This window comes from Aulonocara stuartgranti (assembly GCF_965226115.1).
Source record: "Aulonocara stuartgranti genome assembly, chromosome: 22".
Classification (NCBI taxonomy): Eukaryota; Metazoa; Chordata; class Actinopteri; order Cichliformes; family Cichlidae; genus Aulonocara; species Aulonocara stuartgranti.
Window position 1 is genome coordinate 34724851 of NC_138957.1, and position 16636 is coordinate 34741486.

The window sequence follows — 16636 nt, forward strand, 5'->3', positions numbered from 1 at the left end:
CTAAGCTGATTGGTGTTTCCTAGGTGATACCCGCCCCGCCCTGAAGGTGCTGGGTCCCTCCAGTGCAGAGCTGGAGCAGGGGAAGGCCACGCTCATGTGTGTGGCCAACAAGGGCTTCCCCTCAGACTGGAGTCTGTCCTGGAAGACGAGCGACAGCAGTGGCAGCAGCAGCATCAGAGGGGAGGAGAGCAGGACTCCTGGAGTGCTGCAGAATGACGGCCTCTACAGCTGGAGCAGCACCCTGACGCTCACTGCAGACCAGTGGGGGAAGGTGGGCTCTGTGACCTGTGAGGCCACCCAGGGCTCCCAGTCTCTGGTCTCAGAGATACTGAGGAGAGACCAGTGTTCCCAGTCCTGATGTCAATCACTGAGTCTTTGATGCTGTTTTTCTTCTGCGTCTTTGAGTCTTCTTCTTTGCAGATTTTTAAAAAAGCATCAAACAGTCATATTTCCATCTCATAATGACAACAATCAGAACAACAATCTCCTCTAGTTTCATCCTTTTGTGTCTGTTGTAAAGCTGATATTTCAAACTCTTAAAAGAATAAAAATGTACCAAGAAAACATGTTCTTTGACTCTGTGAGTTTAATAAATGCACATTAAAAAATTAAGATTTTGTAATATTTGTAAAACAGACCAAAAGAAAAATGTAAACAGAACACATCAAGTGTAATGTGCAGTGAAAATGGTTAAATATATTTTTTAATCCACATATTAAATATTTCTCTATAAGATGTTGAGGTCATGTCAACCATAGATTATCTGTGTGCTCTTCATAATTTCTAGTCTCAAAGCTGTTTTATGATCTACATTTTAATCTGATCTAAAACCTAATAAGTAAAATTAAAGAGCAGGATGTCATCTGTATGATTAAACAGAGATCATTTAAATCAAGTTCAAGTGAAGATTTACTGAAGTTTGATTAATGAACTATTTGGCAGTGAAACTCTGATGAAGCACCAAAGCAGAGAAGAGTCTAGAAGCTGGTGGTGGCAGAGGTGAAGCAGGTGGAGACTTAGCTGAGGATCTCTAATTGTCAGGATGAGGTGGAGATCAGGAGTCTGAGAGTTAAAGCACACAAAACAGAGGCTGAGTAACTCACAGAAGGCAGCGAGACAATAACTGGACTCAAATAATGACGACAGAATTGAGCTTGAAGTGGACATGATGTTAAGAACAGACTAACAGAACAAACACAGGAATGCAGGCAGATGAGAGACTACAGGTCTGCTTTAATCAACTTATATAGAAGTTAATCTCTTCTAGTGTTCACAGCAAAATGAGAGAAACTCACTTCACTAAACCTCTTAACACAAGAAAAAGACCACGGTCTGTCAGGAGGACGCTTGCTGGTTTTACATCTGACAGAGACAGTCTGTCCTGGAACAAAAGACTGAGTCGGCACTTTTTCTCCCAGTTAATAATAAAGAATATCAGAGTTATTGAAGTTACAGGTTTCATGTTTCATGCTTCATGCACGACATTCACAGTGTTGGTTTTTGCCCAGTTTAGGTATTTGTGTCTTAGTCCTGTTTTTCCTTTGCTTTGTATTTTTCATGCAGTCTCAATGAACGCCTCGCTTTCTGGTAAATTCCATCCTGTTTCCACGTGTCTGATTTTGGGTCCTCTCACTCTCCGCTCCACACAATCTGCTGCTGCAGATCGTGACATTATTTGAATTATTCATTCTTTTTGTTAAAGTCTTTATTAGTTTCACTATTTGACTTGTCCAGGGTGTACCCTGCCTCTGACCTTAAGACAGCTGGAATAGGATGGGATGCATGTATAGTTTCATTATTATTGTCAGATCATCATTATGTGATAATGTGGATATAATACCAAAATAGTAAAATGCCTTCTTATTTTGCATTTATTTATTACAGTTTTTTCATTTTTGATTTCAGACAACCAAACTGTACGATTAAGAAGAAAGCTGTGTTTCTTTACACTCAGAGGTTTTAGCTCAATCATGATGAGACAAACTCTTTTCTTTCAGGATCCAGACTGGATGTCTGGAAATAAATCAATTTTAAATGAGTATTTTAAACAATACTTTGTCCTTCTGTTTTTGTTTTAGCATGCTAAGTATGTAAAAAAAGTCCTGTTTAGAAGCGGACATGTCACAGTGCTGGATCTGTGACCCAGTGTTTTGTCTGTGTTGTTAATTTATATTCTTTGATTACTTTTATTCATGGTTTTGGTTATCTTTTTTTCTTAAGTTCTTAGTGATCCTAGTTCTCCCTCCCTCAGTGTCCATCTCAAGCCTGTGTATAAGCTCTTGTCTCCATGTTTATTGTTCCCTCTGTTGCACAGGCAGTCATGTCTCCATGTCTCAGTGTCTAGTGTCTGTCTCTGTTTTTGTTCCCCCAGTCACAGTGTCTTTTCTGCATCTACATATTCGTCATGCTTCCTGTTTTCTTCTGATAGTCCTTGTCCTGTGTTCAGTTTTCAGTTTTGCTTCCCCTTGGTCTCCTTATGTGTGATTATTTCCATCTGTGCTCTCCTCCTGTGTGTCATTCCCTTGTGTGTTTCCTCTGCCTGTTGTCGTGTTGTCCCATGTGCTGTAAGTTTCTCCATGTTTCTGTCCATCATTCCTAGTTCCATGCTCCTTATTTCCTAGTGTTTCTGTCTCTAGTCCCCCAGAGTCTAGTTCTTATTTTCCATGTTCAAGTTTTGGTTTGTTTTTCGTAAATGTTTATTTTGTGCATTATTTCCCAACAAATAAAGCTGCCTCTTTAAATTTGTTTCCGTGTAAGAATCCTGAATCCAGGAACCTTCATGCTGCCTGCCATACAGCAAACATGACAGGACATTGAATAACAAACATTAGTATACACAGAGCCAGCCAGATGTAGAAGTGTGATGTGTCTCATGTGATGGTGTTTTAACCTGAGTGAGCACTTCATTTAATTATTCACGATATCCATATCCATTTCATCTTTCCAGGATATCAGTGTATTTAAACTTTTAGCGTCCGAGAGCCTGAAAGCTATAAATATTTTACTTTTTACCACTTTGCTTCAGTTTAGTTAATTTTATATCTAAATGTTTACAAATTGCATTTAATTCCTGTTTGAATCATGATATTAAAATGGGAAACAGAGACATTGTCCTGGTAATTTGATGTTTTTGTGTTTCTTTTTAAATTCTTAAATGGTTTTGTCCTGCCTTACCTCTGAGCTACTTTACTCAAATACTCCTGTACAGAAACATATTATTAATATATGTTGTTTAATCCTGTCATGTCTGGCAGTTTATGCAATCTGAATTATGATCTGAATGCACTGTGGTGCCAAAAACATGTTGCAAGATCAGCTCTATAAGTTCTCTATGGTTCCTCTTGTTTCCTCTGCCTGTTGTCGTGTTGTCCAACAATGTGTCACCAACTGCTGCACCTGTAAGAAAAAACAAAGGGAACAAAAACATACAGCACCTGGAACACAAAGATATGAAAATGCACAGATACATAAATTAACAATCTTTTTGTGGTGTGTGTCATTGTCACAAAAGGTAGACAATAATGAGGGCAGGGAGGTGCAATAATGCCCTCCTGGGTGTCAGAGGCAGTGTCACGGTCTGGCTGGCAGACCGTGGGGATGAGGAAAGTAGGATCCAAAACGCAGGACTCTGCGATGCCACAGTGCACTTTATTTACAGTGAATAGACAGGTAAGTCCAACAATTAACTCAGAGATGTAATTTGCCAATGGTGCTCATCCCTTGCTCCCAGTGCGTCCCGTGCTGTAGCTCCCTTAGTTTGTGTGCTCCCCAACTCGCTTCTTCGCCCGACTTTCCTGGAGGAAGAATGAAAAACCACAATAAGCCACACACGCTAGCCGACTATACCGGTCAAGAGTAATAATCCCACGTCGACTGTCGCTGCGAGTCCAGGTTAAATACCTCTTCCTAGCTGGGAGGGATGATCACCACCAGCTGGTCAGGTAATCAGCTGCAACAGCAAAGAGGGACTCCCGATGACGACAATCGCCCGGACACGCCTCTTCCACGACGCACGCTTCCGTCAACAGCCCCGAGGACGGGGGGAGAGAGAGAGAGAAGCAGACACATACATACAAACGTGGACAGAACAGTAGACGACAGACCCCAAATAATAGTCGTAATAATAATAACAACAACAATAATAATAACCACTGCTCACGGACCCCTGAGTAACCTCCAGAGCCGGGTCCGTGACAGTCAGACAGCGATAGATCCAGGAGATCCAGGAGATCCTGGAGGCCACAGCAGGAGAAGGAGGAAGGCCCCAGATGGGGCACCCAGAGGGTGAGAGTCTCAGAGAACCAGAGGCAACAGGCATCAGTCAGATGTCCTAGCACGAGCCGAGAACAGTGCCCAAGGACCACCTGGCACGACTTTGAAAAGTGGAATGAGAGGCAGAGTCTTCAGCTCAGAGAAGATCAGCTTCCAAGTTGAAGTCATGAATCACAATCACACACAAATCTGTGTTTATTGATACCAAATACAGTTACAATGCATTCATTGTATACTCTGATTACATTGTATAAAGAGTGAAATGCATGTTTATTACTGCTTCTATTAATAGTGTTGCTATGAGTGGTTATGATGCTGTTTAAGGTAAATCTGGAGGAAATCCATCAGTCTCTGCAGCAGTCAGCTCAGCTCTTATTCAGTCTGAGGTAAAATAATATTAAAATGTGTAAACACATCTGTGCTGAGATAACTCTGAACTCTAAACTTATTTGTTCTCTATCATGTAGGAACGTCTGTGAGCAGTAAAGTGGTTTTTCTTTAGCTCCTTATTTATTCATGTTGCTTTAAAATTTAAGACTTAAGATTCAAACTAATAAAATCATTTAAAGATTTCAAAGTTATGCTCTGATAAAGCAATTAACAAAGTGGAGTCTAAGCAATGATGGGAAAGAGGAAACGAATGCTGGATTCAAAAGTTTACTATTTAAATTTCTACAGCAGCTAATTAATAAATACTTAATTTATCTACTGATGTTTTCTGTGTGTTCAAAGTATTTGGTGGTCTTTTAATTTACAGCAATACACTCAATGTTAATGCTGTGTGTGTGTGTGTGTGTGTGTGTGTGTCCTCAGTGAACTGTATCAGTCTCTGCAGTATCTTCCAGCTGCAGCAGTCACTTCAGTTTCTGTTCAGTCTGACTGAGGGAGGTTTTTGTACGACTGTTTTTCACTGTGTGAACACATGCTGACTGTTAGGGTAGTGATAACTCTGACAGTAATAAACTGCTGCATCTTCAGCCTGGACTCCACTGATGGTCAGAGTGAAGTCAGAGTTTGATCCACTGCCTGTAAAACGAGCTGGAATCCCTGATTGTCGAGTGCTAGCAAGGTAAATGAGCAGTTTGGGAACTCCTCCATTTTTTTGTTGATACCAGGCTAAACGCTGATAGTTGCTATAAACATAAACATCCTGACTGGTCGTACACTTGATGCTCACAGTTGCTCCCACAGCAGAGCTCACTGCTCCAGGCTGAGTCACTGTATATTGTCCTCTGGACTCTGAGGACACAGAGACAAAAACATAAAGCAGCTTCATGGTTTTGTGGGCTTCATTTCAGAGGGACAGATGTTGATAGAGGAGAGGAGTTTGATTCTCTGGACTTTACCTGTGAAGCAGCAGCAGAGGAGAGTCCAGATGAGGACGCAGATCAAAGTCATGTTTTTGATGAGGAGGATTTCTGTGGCTTCTGTTGTGATGAAGGACAGCTGTCAGTCATCCAGTGTTCAACTCTCAGGACTATAAACTCTCCCAGAGCACTGGAGCATGGTGCTGCTGATGCAAAGTGCCTCTATGGAAATCATCTGACTGAAAACAAGATCTTGAAATGTTTATATGTAACATACAGTTAATGCTAAAACTCACCAAATGTAACATTTTCAGTTTTTTGTAGTTCACAGCTGTCATTTCAGAAAATAAAATTAGGTGATGATATCAAAGAAAGTACATTCGCCTTCAGTTCTAATTCTCTACATGGTAGGACACACACACAAAAAAGATTTTCACATTGTTAGAAAATTATTTAAATACAATCTCTGATGAACACCACCACAACATATTAAACTATATCACCTTTTATTAAAGAAGAATTGAGGTGTAATGGAGACACATTGTGTGGAAACTACCCTCATAATCAACTAAACACCCAGAATCATTTGAAGTAATAGCTTTCTGTACGACTTTAGCATTTCTCATATCGTCAGTGGCACTGACATCTCTGATCTTTGTTTTTCTAATCACATGCCTGTCATGGCTGAACTTGCTTTTCTCAAAAATAATCAAGAGTCTTAACTGTAAAGCTGAGCTCAGACTAAATAATGCAGCTCCCCAACCAATCAGACAGATGTATAGGAGAGCTGAGAGAAGATGGATGAAAGAGAAACAGGTGTCATATGTTGTACTACGAGATTCTTAAATCTCAGGAGGCTGTCATCATGAAGCATTTTCCTGATGTTGTGTAACAGACCCCATATCTTATTTAGCAGTTTTAACGCTGTTGCTAATCCTCCTTGTGCTGCTCCTCTTGTAGAGTCTTAAGGAATGTGGGAGAATTTATTGAATATTTTGTTGACAGGATTGTCTGCAGTCTGTCTTTTGACAGTTTCAAGCAGGTGTTGCCTTCATTGTTGGCCAAAGCAGTTACCCACTTGAAACCTCATCTAAACAACAATTGGGACTGGGCCGTGTTCAGCACTGTGTAGTATAACCTGTTCCTTTAACAACAGTCTATTAAAGTCTAAGAACTGTTGAGAAAGAAAGGGCTGGACTGCAGGTAGGCCAGTGCACCATCTGTACACTTTTACTATGAAGCCATGCTGTTTAATAGATGCCGTATGTTTTTTTTTCCATTGGTGTTAATGAGTTCAATAACAAAATGTCAGATTCTGTAACATTTTGCAGTCTGATAACTCAGTCAGTGTAATGTGCAAGTGTCCATGTTTAACTCGTGTGTTTTAAAGGAGATCAGAGCTGCTATGAAATCACAACAGAAGGTCATTTTATGGAAGCAGAGCGTCTGTGCACCGTAACTTTGTTCTGTATACCTGTTAATGGATTAACTTGTTCATCACAGCACTGAGCAAATAATAATCAAGACAATACCATACTTGTATCTATACTGAATTGTGCTGTATTAAGTTGTTTTCTGGGAATGTTTAATAACTTACAAGATATTCAAAATGTTTATTTATCAAGAGTATTAGTGGCACTGCATACAAACATTTTGAAATCATAAAATATAAGCTTTTTAAATAGAAACTTTTCTTTTATAATGTAATGTTTTTATAATATAAGCTTCTTTCTGACATTATAAAACAAAGATTAATAAAAATAAAATGAAAGGAGTTGCTACATTTACTCTTAAAAGTTTTTGTTTTTTTTATCAACAATGATATTTACACTGTATTTTACTCTTTCAAGCCAAGATGATGAGATATTTCAGTTATCTATATTTCAATATTTTCAAGCTGAGTTCAAAGGTCATAGCTAAGCTTTTTTCAATACATGGCCCAGCTTTCTTTATCATCATTTTGCAAGCAAGAGGAGATTCTCTAGACTTTCTTCAACTTTTCCTTACTGCGCAAAAAATGATGGTAGTTGTTTAAGAGATAACAGCGAGTAGGGCTGGGTATCGTCACTGATTTCTAGAATCGATTCAATTCCGATTCACAAGGTCCCGAATCGATTCGATCCACGATTCGATTTAATTTGATTGATTCGATTTAAATCTGGGAAATTTTGACAGTCAGAGATATAATTCAGATCAGAACATTTACATATTTTTGTATCTATAAAAAGGAAGCTGACACTCTCAAGACTTTATCCAAGGTGTGAGCATCACAGCAGAGGCCTTTGTGTCAAAGTAGCTGAAGATAAAACACAGAAAAACATGTAGGTGATTTTCCTGGCCTGGGATTTTATAAAAATATTCTGCAGTACATCAAAAACGAAAGAAAACCATTAATTAATCAACATTACCTCTGACGTTACAGCGGTTTTATTAGAGACATGGCTAAGCATTTTGCATTTTGAATAATTTTAAAAAGTTTCAATTTGTTCAGTATTGAACAGCAGAAATGAGGTTTTCTTTTCGGAAGAATGTAAAAGGGGAAAAAACAGCGGCCGACAGCGCTGTAAGCAACAGTAGACTTGTGTAACAAGCAAGCGAATAATGAAGAAAGCGAAACTGTTCGAGAGAGAGGGGGGAGGGGGAGGGAGAGAGGGAGAGAGAGAGAGCTGCGCATCGCAATGGAAGCAAAACAGTAAAAGAGTGAATTCATGACAATGTTTATGTGAAGCGTTTGGATCTTCTTTTGCTGCTGGTTCGGTCAATATTGTTTGGAGAGAGATCAAACTAACAGCTTTAGAATCAGCGCATAAAGGGCGTGAACACAAAGCGCGGACCCGGATCAGCGAGCTGTCGGCTTTCAGCCCCGACTGTGAGAAAGGCGACATCTCACTGATTCTGATCCGCGGGTCGCGCTGTGTGTTTAAGTCTATGTGCAGAATCCCTGTACCTGCTCTCATTTACTGTTTGGTGGTTCTTGAAATTTTGTGAGATGTCACCTGAGATTCTGGCATTTCGGACAAAATAAATTTATATTAAAAAATCGATTCAGGATTTTAATGAATCGATTTTAATCGATGAATCGATTATAAAAACCCACCCCTAACAGCGAGTATCTGTCAGAGTGTGTGTGTGTGTGTGTGTGTGTGTGTGTGTGTGTCCTCAGTGAACTGTATCAGTCTCTGCAGTATCTTCCAGCTGCAGCAGTCACTTCAGTTTCTGTTCAGTCTGACTGAGGGAGGTTTTTGTACGACTGTTTTTCACTGTGTGAACAAATTTGGGCTGTGATGACTCTGACAGTAATAAACTGCTGCATCTTCAGCCTGGACTCCACTGATGGTCAGAGTAAAGTCTTTGTGTGATCCACTGCCTGTAAAACGATCTGGAATCCCTGATACTCGCTGGTCGGAAAACTTGATAAGTATTTTAGGAGCTTCCCCATCTTTCTGTTGGAACCAGAACTGGTCATGGTATAATCCTTGATGAACATTCTGACTGGTCGTACACTCGATGCTCACAGTTCCTCCCACAGCAGAGCTCACTGCTCCAGGCTGAGTCACTGTGATCTGTCCTCTGGACTCTGAGGACACAGAGACAAAAACATAAAGCAGCTTCATGGTTTTGTGGGCTTCATTTCAGAGGGACAGATGTTGATAGAGGAGAGGAGTTTGATTCTCTGGACTTTACCTGTGAAGCAGCAGCAGAGGAGAGTCCAGATGAGGACGCAGATCAAAGTCATGTTTTTGATGAGGAGGATTTCTGTGGCTTCTGTTGTGATGAAGGACAGCTGTCAGTCATCCAGTGTTCAACTCTCAGGACTATAAACTCTCCCAGAGCACTGGAGCATGGTGCTGCTGATGCAAAGTGCCTCTATGGAAATCATCTGACTGACTCCAACAGAGACTTGGATCAGCCTGATTTCTATCAGTGGATCAATCACTTCATGATAATATTGACCAACAGTCTCTAATTAGACGCATTTGTGTTGAAATTGTTCCTTTCTGAATGTCTGTTATTTAAACCCACTTCATTTTTCTACAACATTATGGTTTTCATACCACTTTAAAGCGCCTTAAAGAAGTTAAACATTTTCCACTTTATAGTTTTACAAAATGACAGAGAAAACTGAAGAAAACTACACTGAACAAAAATATAAACGCAACACCTTTGTTACTGCTCCCATTCCCCATGGGATGGACGTAGAGACCTAAAATTCAGTCCAGATACACAATATAACCATCCCTCCCAAACAGTGGTCACAAATCAGTCCAAATGTGTGGTAGTGGGCACATCTGCCATATTGAGATAATCCATCCCACCTCACAGGTGTGCCACATCAGGATGCTGATCTGACATCATGAGTAGTGCACAGGTGTACCTCAGACTGCCCACAACAAAAGGCCACCCTGGAATGTGCAGTTTTTTGCGCTATTGGGGGTCTGGGGACCCAGAACCGGTCAGTATCTGGTGTGGCCACCATTTGCCTCATGCAGTGCAACACATCGTCGCATGGAGTCTATCAGATTGTCAATTGTGGCCTGTGGAATGTTGGTCCACTCCACTTCAATGGCTGTGCGAGGTTGTTGGATATTCGTGGGAACTGGTACACGCTGTCGTATACGCCGGTCAAGCACATCCCGAACATGCTCAATGGGTGACATGTCCGGTGAGTATGCTGGCCATGCAAGAACTGGGACATTCTCAGCTGCCATCTGCCCTGAACAATGTGAACCATGATTCATCCGTGAAGCGCACACCTCTCCAGACGCCATCGAATGTGAGCATTTGCCCACACAAGTCTGTTACGGCGACGAGCTGGAGTCAGGTCAAGACCCCGATGAGGACGACGGGCATGCAGTTGAGCGTCCCTGAGACGGTTTCTGACAGTTCGTGCAGAAATTGTTTGGTTGTGCAAACCAATTGTTCCAGCAGCTGTCTGGGTGGCTGGTCTCAGACGATCTTGGAGGTGAACCTGCTGGATGTGGAGGTCCTGGGCTGGTGTGGTTACACGAGGTCTGCGGTTGTGAGGCCGGTTGGATGTGCTGCCATATTCTCTGAAACGCCTGTGGAGACGGCTTATGGTTGAGAAGTGAACATTCAATGCACGGGCGACAGATCTGGTTGACATTCCTGCTGTCAGCATGCCAATTGCACGCTGCCTCATTGCTTGTGGCATCTGTGGCATTTTGCTGTGAGACAAAACTGCACATTCCAGGGTGGCCTTTTGTTGTGGGCAGTCTGAGGTACACCTGTGCACTACTCATGATGTCAGATCAGCATCCTGATGTGGCACACCTGTGAGGTGGGATGGATTATCTCAATATAGCAGATGTGCCCACTACCACACATTTGGACTGATTTGTGACCACTGTTTGGGAGGGATGGTTATATTGTGTATCTGGATTGAATTTTAGGTCTCTACGTCCATCCCATGGGGAATGGGAGCAAAAACAAAAGTGTTGCGTTTATATTTTTGTTCAGTGTATTTTCAGCAAATTGGATAAAATCAGTCCTGTCACTATTATTAAATGAGATCATTTAATTTATGATCATTAGATCATTGAGGGTCACGCGATTATTTTTAAATTCATGACTCACTGTCTTCCTTAGATTTGATTGAACACAAGTTTGACATTTTATCGATTTCAGAGTCAGAGAGCTGATCAGTGAGTTTGTATCACTGTGGTGGACTTTTGGTGGAGCAACAGGCTGGAAGTGAACTGTTAGTAGATTTGAGTCACTCAAAGAACTAAATTCTGTACTTGTACAGAGTCATTTTAAAACCCTGATGCTGCTGCTACATTTTGTTGAACTTTACTGATTATATATTCTGACTCTTGGATTTGTTACATTTTGTCTTCAGACAGAGTAATTGTCACGGCTGCACAGCAGTCGTGTGGTGAATTGAGTAAAGGATCCAAGATGCAGGCACTGACTGGGGTGCGAGTGAATATTTATTTGCAGAGGTGATAAGGTGACAAAAACAGGAGGAGCAGAGCGGGGAGTAAACCAACCTAAACTGGGGAAAACTAAAGAACTCAACTTAAACCAAACACGCACAGGGGGAGGAACAATAGTGATGGGACGTTCTGTATCGAGGCTTCGGAGCGTGTGTCGAGTAATGGAGGGGGCGTTTCCGCGAAGCGCGTATCGAGGCTTGCTTCATTTATGGGAGGAGCTGAAAATGATGACGTCCGAAGCCTCGCTGCCCGGCTGTACCACGTGACTGGTTCATGAAGCGGTTCGAATTTTTTCCGCGAGCTATGACAGCGATATAAACCCCTCAGACTTCATTCAAAATGTGGGTGTTTGATGGAGAGTTGCGGTTAGTGAGAGTTTGGAGACAGTTTGGAGGTTTATGAGAGTGAAGAGAGAAAGTCAGGAGAGAATGGAGCCAGCTAAGAAGAGGAGGATGTCCTCCCCTGTGTGGGAACATTTTGAGCTTATATCTCCCAACAAGGTATGTGAATTTCCACAGAAGATGTATTTTCATAATACTGATGGTGCAATAAAACCTATGTTAGGCTGTCTGTACTTTTGTACAAGGTGAGGTGTTTGCTATGTGCCAGGGAGCTGGGATATAACAACAACACCTCATCCATGCTTAGGCACTACAGAGCTTTGCATGAGAATAAGGGGAACACCGATTGTGGAGCAAGACCAGGTGAGCCATCAAATGCAATGATAATATAGCATGCTGTAATGTTACTAAATGATATAACAATATCATACAATGCAATAAGTGATGTGTGTGATATTTATATTTGTGCTTTGTTTTTATTGTCTTTCCATACTGCCAGCATAAATATACACAGTATACTGCCATCACTACAATATAGATATTTTACACACTCCTTTTGTTGTTGACATTTACAGGCTGTGTGCAAAATGCCACACTCTTCAAATTCATGCCAGCTATTATTTTTACGTCCAGTAGGTGTCCTACTAGAGCAAATGAAGCTTCATGAAGCTTCGCGTTGGGGTGAACCAATTGGATGAAAAGCTTCAGTGCTTCATGGGGCTTCATCTGCCCATCACTAAGGAACAAAATACACAATGAAAGATGGCGGAGAGACGCAGACTAAACACCAGGTTACACAGAATGATGCCGACGGACACGGAGTTAAACAGACGACGCGAAAGAGAGCACAGGAAAACACAGGGCTTAAATACACGGGGAGTAATCAGGGAATGGGCCACAGGAGGGAGACACAGCTGGGAGCAATAAGGCTAACGAGACAGGGGAGAGGTAAAACTGAACACACTGACATGAGACATGAACTTTCATAATAAAACAGGAAACTAACAGACACAGAGAATCAGACAGGACACTGAACATGACAGGCAGACTCATGAGCAGACACAATAACACCATGGACAGACAGAGGGAACACAGAGAAGTGGGAGCAGGCAGGCAAAGAACAGAAACCTAACAAATGGCAAAATCACAACAGAATACACACTCGGAATGAACAAAAGCATAAGGAAACACAAAACACTGAGTCCTCAGACTCAGGACCATGACAGTAATATCTTCTTCACTTCTTCTTTTGTCTCCCTGAAAATGTTTCAGTAGAACTTTTGTCTCTAAAGCAAATATTGTTTGAAGTTTTTCAATTTCAGAGATAATATATTTTACATTTTGTGCTCCCTTTGTCAAAGGTTTACTTTTGTATAGCAGAAATAAAAACACTTAATCAGCATGTTGTCCGAGTTTAACTAATTTAATGAGTTTTCTGTTTTTTTAAATTTAATATCTGTCATTGACGAGAGGCCCTCCAAGAACATAAATCTCCACCAAGGCAGCTCATTCTACTGGCAGTATTTACTTTGAAGGAAATAGTTTTGTATTTTTTTCTTTCTATATTTTGTTTTCTTGGTTTTTAAAATAAATACATTTTAAGAAGTTTGGAGTGCTGTAGAAGTCAGATAAGGGTAGAATGATGGATTTTTACACAAACATTGTATTATTCCTTTATATAGGAGCAGATTGTCAGGGGCCTGGGAGAGTCTCGCCATGTTTGGTCATGACACTGCTCCCAGGCGGGGTCCTCTCCAGTTTTCCTTACAGCCGCACCTTTTCACAGTCAGAGGCATTTCATAGAGTGACAAGTTTTCTCCTCATTTTTACGTCAGGGACATGAGCTCCATGTCAGGAACCAGTCACACGCAGGTGACAGGGACAGAGAAGAATTTGATGTTTCAGACATGATCACCTGCACAAAGCCTGCACAACCTGATCCTAAGGCTACGTCCACACTAGCCCGGATAGATTTGAAAACGGCCTTTTCTTCTGAAAATGCTCCGCGTCCACACTAGCGTTTTCAGTCGTTTTCACAGAGTTGTGCGTCCACATTGAAAACGTTCCAGTCCTGCGCAAAAGCGAGTGAGAATTAAAGAATTTGAAGAAAAGCTATCTGGAGCATGTACAAACTGATATTAATCTTTTTTAGTGCTGTCAAAATTGAGAGCAATCAAAACAACTGCTGTATAATGCCCTCTGCTATCTTTGTTTAATTGGTCACATGACTGCATCACATGACTAAAATGCGTCATCGTTTTAGAAAGTCCACGTTTTAGAGTGTCCACACTGCGACGGGACAGCTCCGTTTTGAAATGTATGCGTTTTCGAGAGCGTTCTCAAAACTCTCAAAGCCGAAGTTTATAGTAGTGCAGAAGCGAGCTGAATGTGTGTTGTCGTTTCAACAATAACGATTCACAACTTTTCCTTGGTTGCATAACAGTGTACAAGGGGGGCTTATTTTCCACTGTGCCAAAGTTTATTCAAATCAGTCAACAAGTGTGACCCAGCCTTTGTCCGTGTAGGCTTTAGAAATTTAGGGAAAAGGCTATCTTCAGGTTCTCAGGACATGCAAAAAGTCAGTTACATATCCATGCCATTAACATCTTTGCTCAAAAAGAGAATACTGTTGTCACAAACAAGGATGCAGTGGACTCGAGAGCAGACTCAATTGACAAATCAAGCTCAGAGAAAGATAATCAAACATTCAAGGATCATTTCTCTAACATGGAGAACAGATGGAAGAAGGTCAGTGCTGTTGGTTTCAGAGTTTCTCCATCAGAGCAGAACATCATTGTGGTGAACCTGGCTGCATGCTGAAGCAAAGTTTTCACAGAGAGTCTCACCCTGAACAAGGAGCCCCAGGGTGGCCAGCAGTAGAGTCAGTGACATCATCATTGTGCTGCTGGTGTGTGAGTGGCTCTGAAAGGCCTGGACAGCCACTGATCAACACTGGCCTCTTAACAGCTGTGAGCAGAGAGGCAGGACACATATGCAAACACACAGAGTCAGTCAGCTGCAGCTGTCCTCAACATAAAAGGCTGATTTACTCTTAGTGAGCAGTGAATAATTAAATAATTTATGATATCGAGTGGAGAGAAACAAGTCTGATTTTAAAAAGGGATGATGATTAAAACTGTGTAGTTATTATAAAGTATTTTGTCATTGTTATAGGATAGTACAGTAGCACTTAAGCTGGTACAGTAGGAACTGTTGTGAAATGATGACAAGCAAGAGCAGTGACTATTGTGCTACATTTTTACCTTTTATGAGTCCGTTTACATTTTTTTGCTAAGACCAAAGCTCGTTGATTTTACATTGAGACCTCAAAGGATGACGGTGACTTTTAGTCAGATATTTAAAGTGACGTCTTTTTATTTGTGTGTTCTTCAAGTCAGTCTAAGTTGTATGTGTGCTCTATCATAGTTTATTAATGAAGAATGTAAATGTATTTTCTGTCCTGCAGTTTGCCCTCTAGTGGTTGTTTTTGTGTATTTTTACTCTGTAAGATTTAATTAGCCAGAGGCAGTTTCTCCTCTGTTAATCTGTTGACATCCATGCCATCACAAGTTGATAAACGGCATCATCTGTAAGTAATATTGTTTGTTATCACTGAGATGACTTGTGTGCATTATTATTTGTTGTGAAGGTGTGATATAGTTTGTAGTTTGAATTTAATTTGAATGCATGTATAACCTAAGCTAGTAAGGTTAAGCTAGCTCATATGCCATGTGGTTTCTTTAACATTTTGATCATGAGCGTGATTTCATTTGATGTTTTATTCGGGCACTCACTAAGCAGATAAATATTGTGCTCATATTTTTGAATATGTGACTTACTGGTGTGTTTGTTATATTGTATATTGATGCAACATCTTTATTGGTTTATTTCTGGTTTTGTCAACAGTTTCACACTACAGTTATACTACAGATATACTACAGTTTATTCTATTTGTAGATGATACAAATATTTTTTGTGCTGGAGAGAACTTACAGCAGCTTTTGGAAATTGTCACACAAGAAATGATTAAACTGAAAACATGGTTTGATAGAAATAAGCTATCATTAAATTTGGAAAAAACTACATTTATGTTATTCGGAAATTGTAAAAAAGATGCAGTAGCAAAATTTTTAGTAAACAATGTTGAAATAGAGCAAGTTTCGGATACAAAATTTCTGGGTGTGATAATAGATAACAAAATCTGCTGGAAACCTCACATAAAGCATATACAAGCCAAACTGTCAAGAAGCATCTCCGTACTAAGTAAAGTTAAATATTTTTTGCCTTCCAAATCACTCCGGGTACTTTATTGTTCACTTATATTGCCATATTTGGAATACTGTGTGGAAATTTGGGGAAACACATATAAAACTGCACTTCAACCAATATGTAAAATTTAAAAAAAAGCAATCAGGATGATTAATAAAGCAGGATTTAGAGACCATACTAACATCATGTTTTTGAAATTAAAAATACTGAAGTTTATGGATCTTATAAAATATAAAACTGCAAAAATTATGTACAAGGCCAGATACAATATGTTACCAGGAAATATACAGAGGATGTTCTATGACAGAGAAGGAGACTATGAATTGAGGGGGAAATTGAATCTAAGGATTCTTAAAGCACGGTCAAAGGTTAAAACCTTTTGTGTCACTATTTATGGGGTAAAACTGTGGAATAGTTTTACTATAGATCTACAGCAATGCTCAGGAATTAGTAAGTTCATGAAAATACTTCGAAAACTGATTTTGGAAGA

The 16636-nt window shown here is 40.5% G+C and overlaps 1 long non-coding RNA gene and 1 gene segment (V, D, J or C); one reads left to right on the forward strand and one right to left on the reverse strand.

Moving 5' to 3' along the window:
• Positions 1-16636, forward strand: part of LOC309699554 (Ig kappa-b4 chain C region-like) — a 72345-nt gene that overhangs the window by 20633 nt on the left and 35076 nt on the right.
• LOC309699418 lies at positions 3630-5563 on the reverse strand. Its single transcript, XR_014274332.1, has 2 exons — positions 3901-5563; positions 3630-3794 (listed from the first exon to the last, which is right to left on the reverse strand). It is a non-coding gene; the product is annotated as an uncharacterized lncRNA (long non-coding RNA).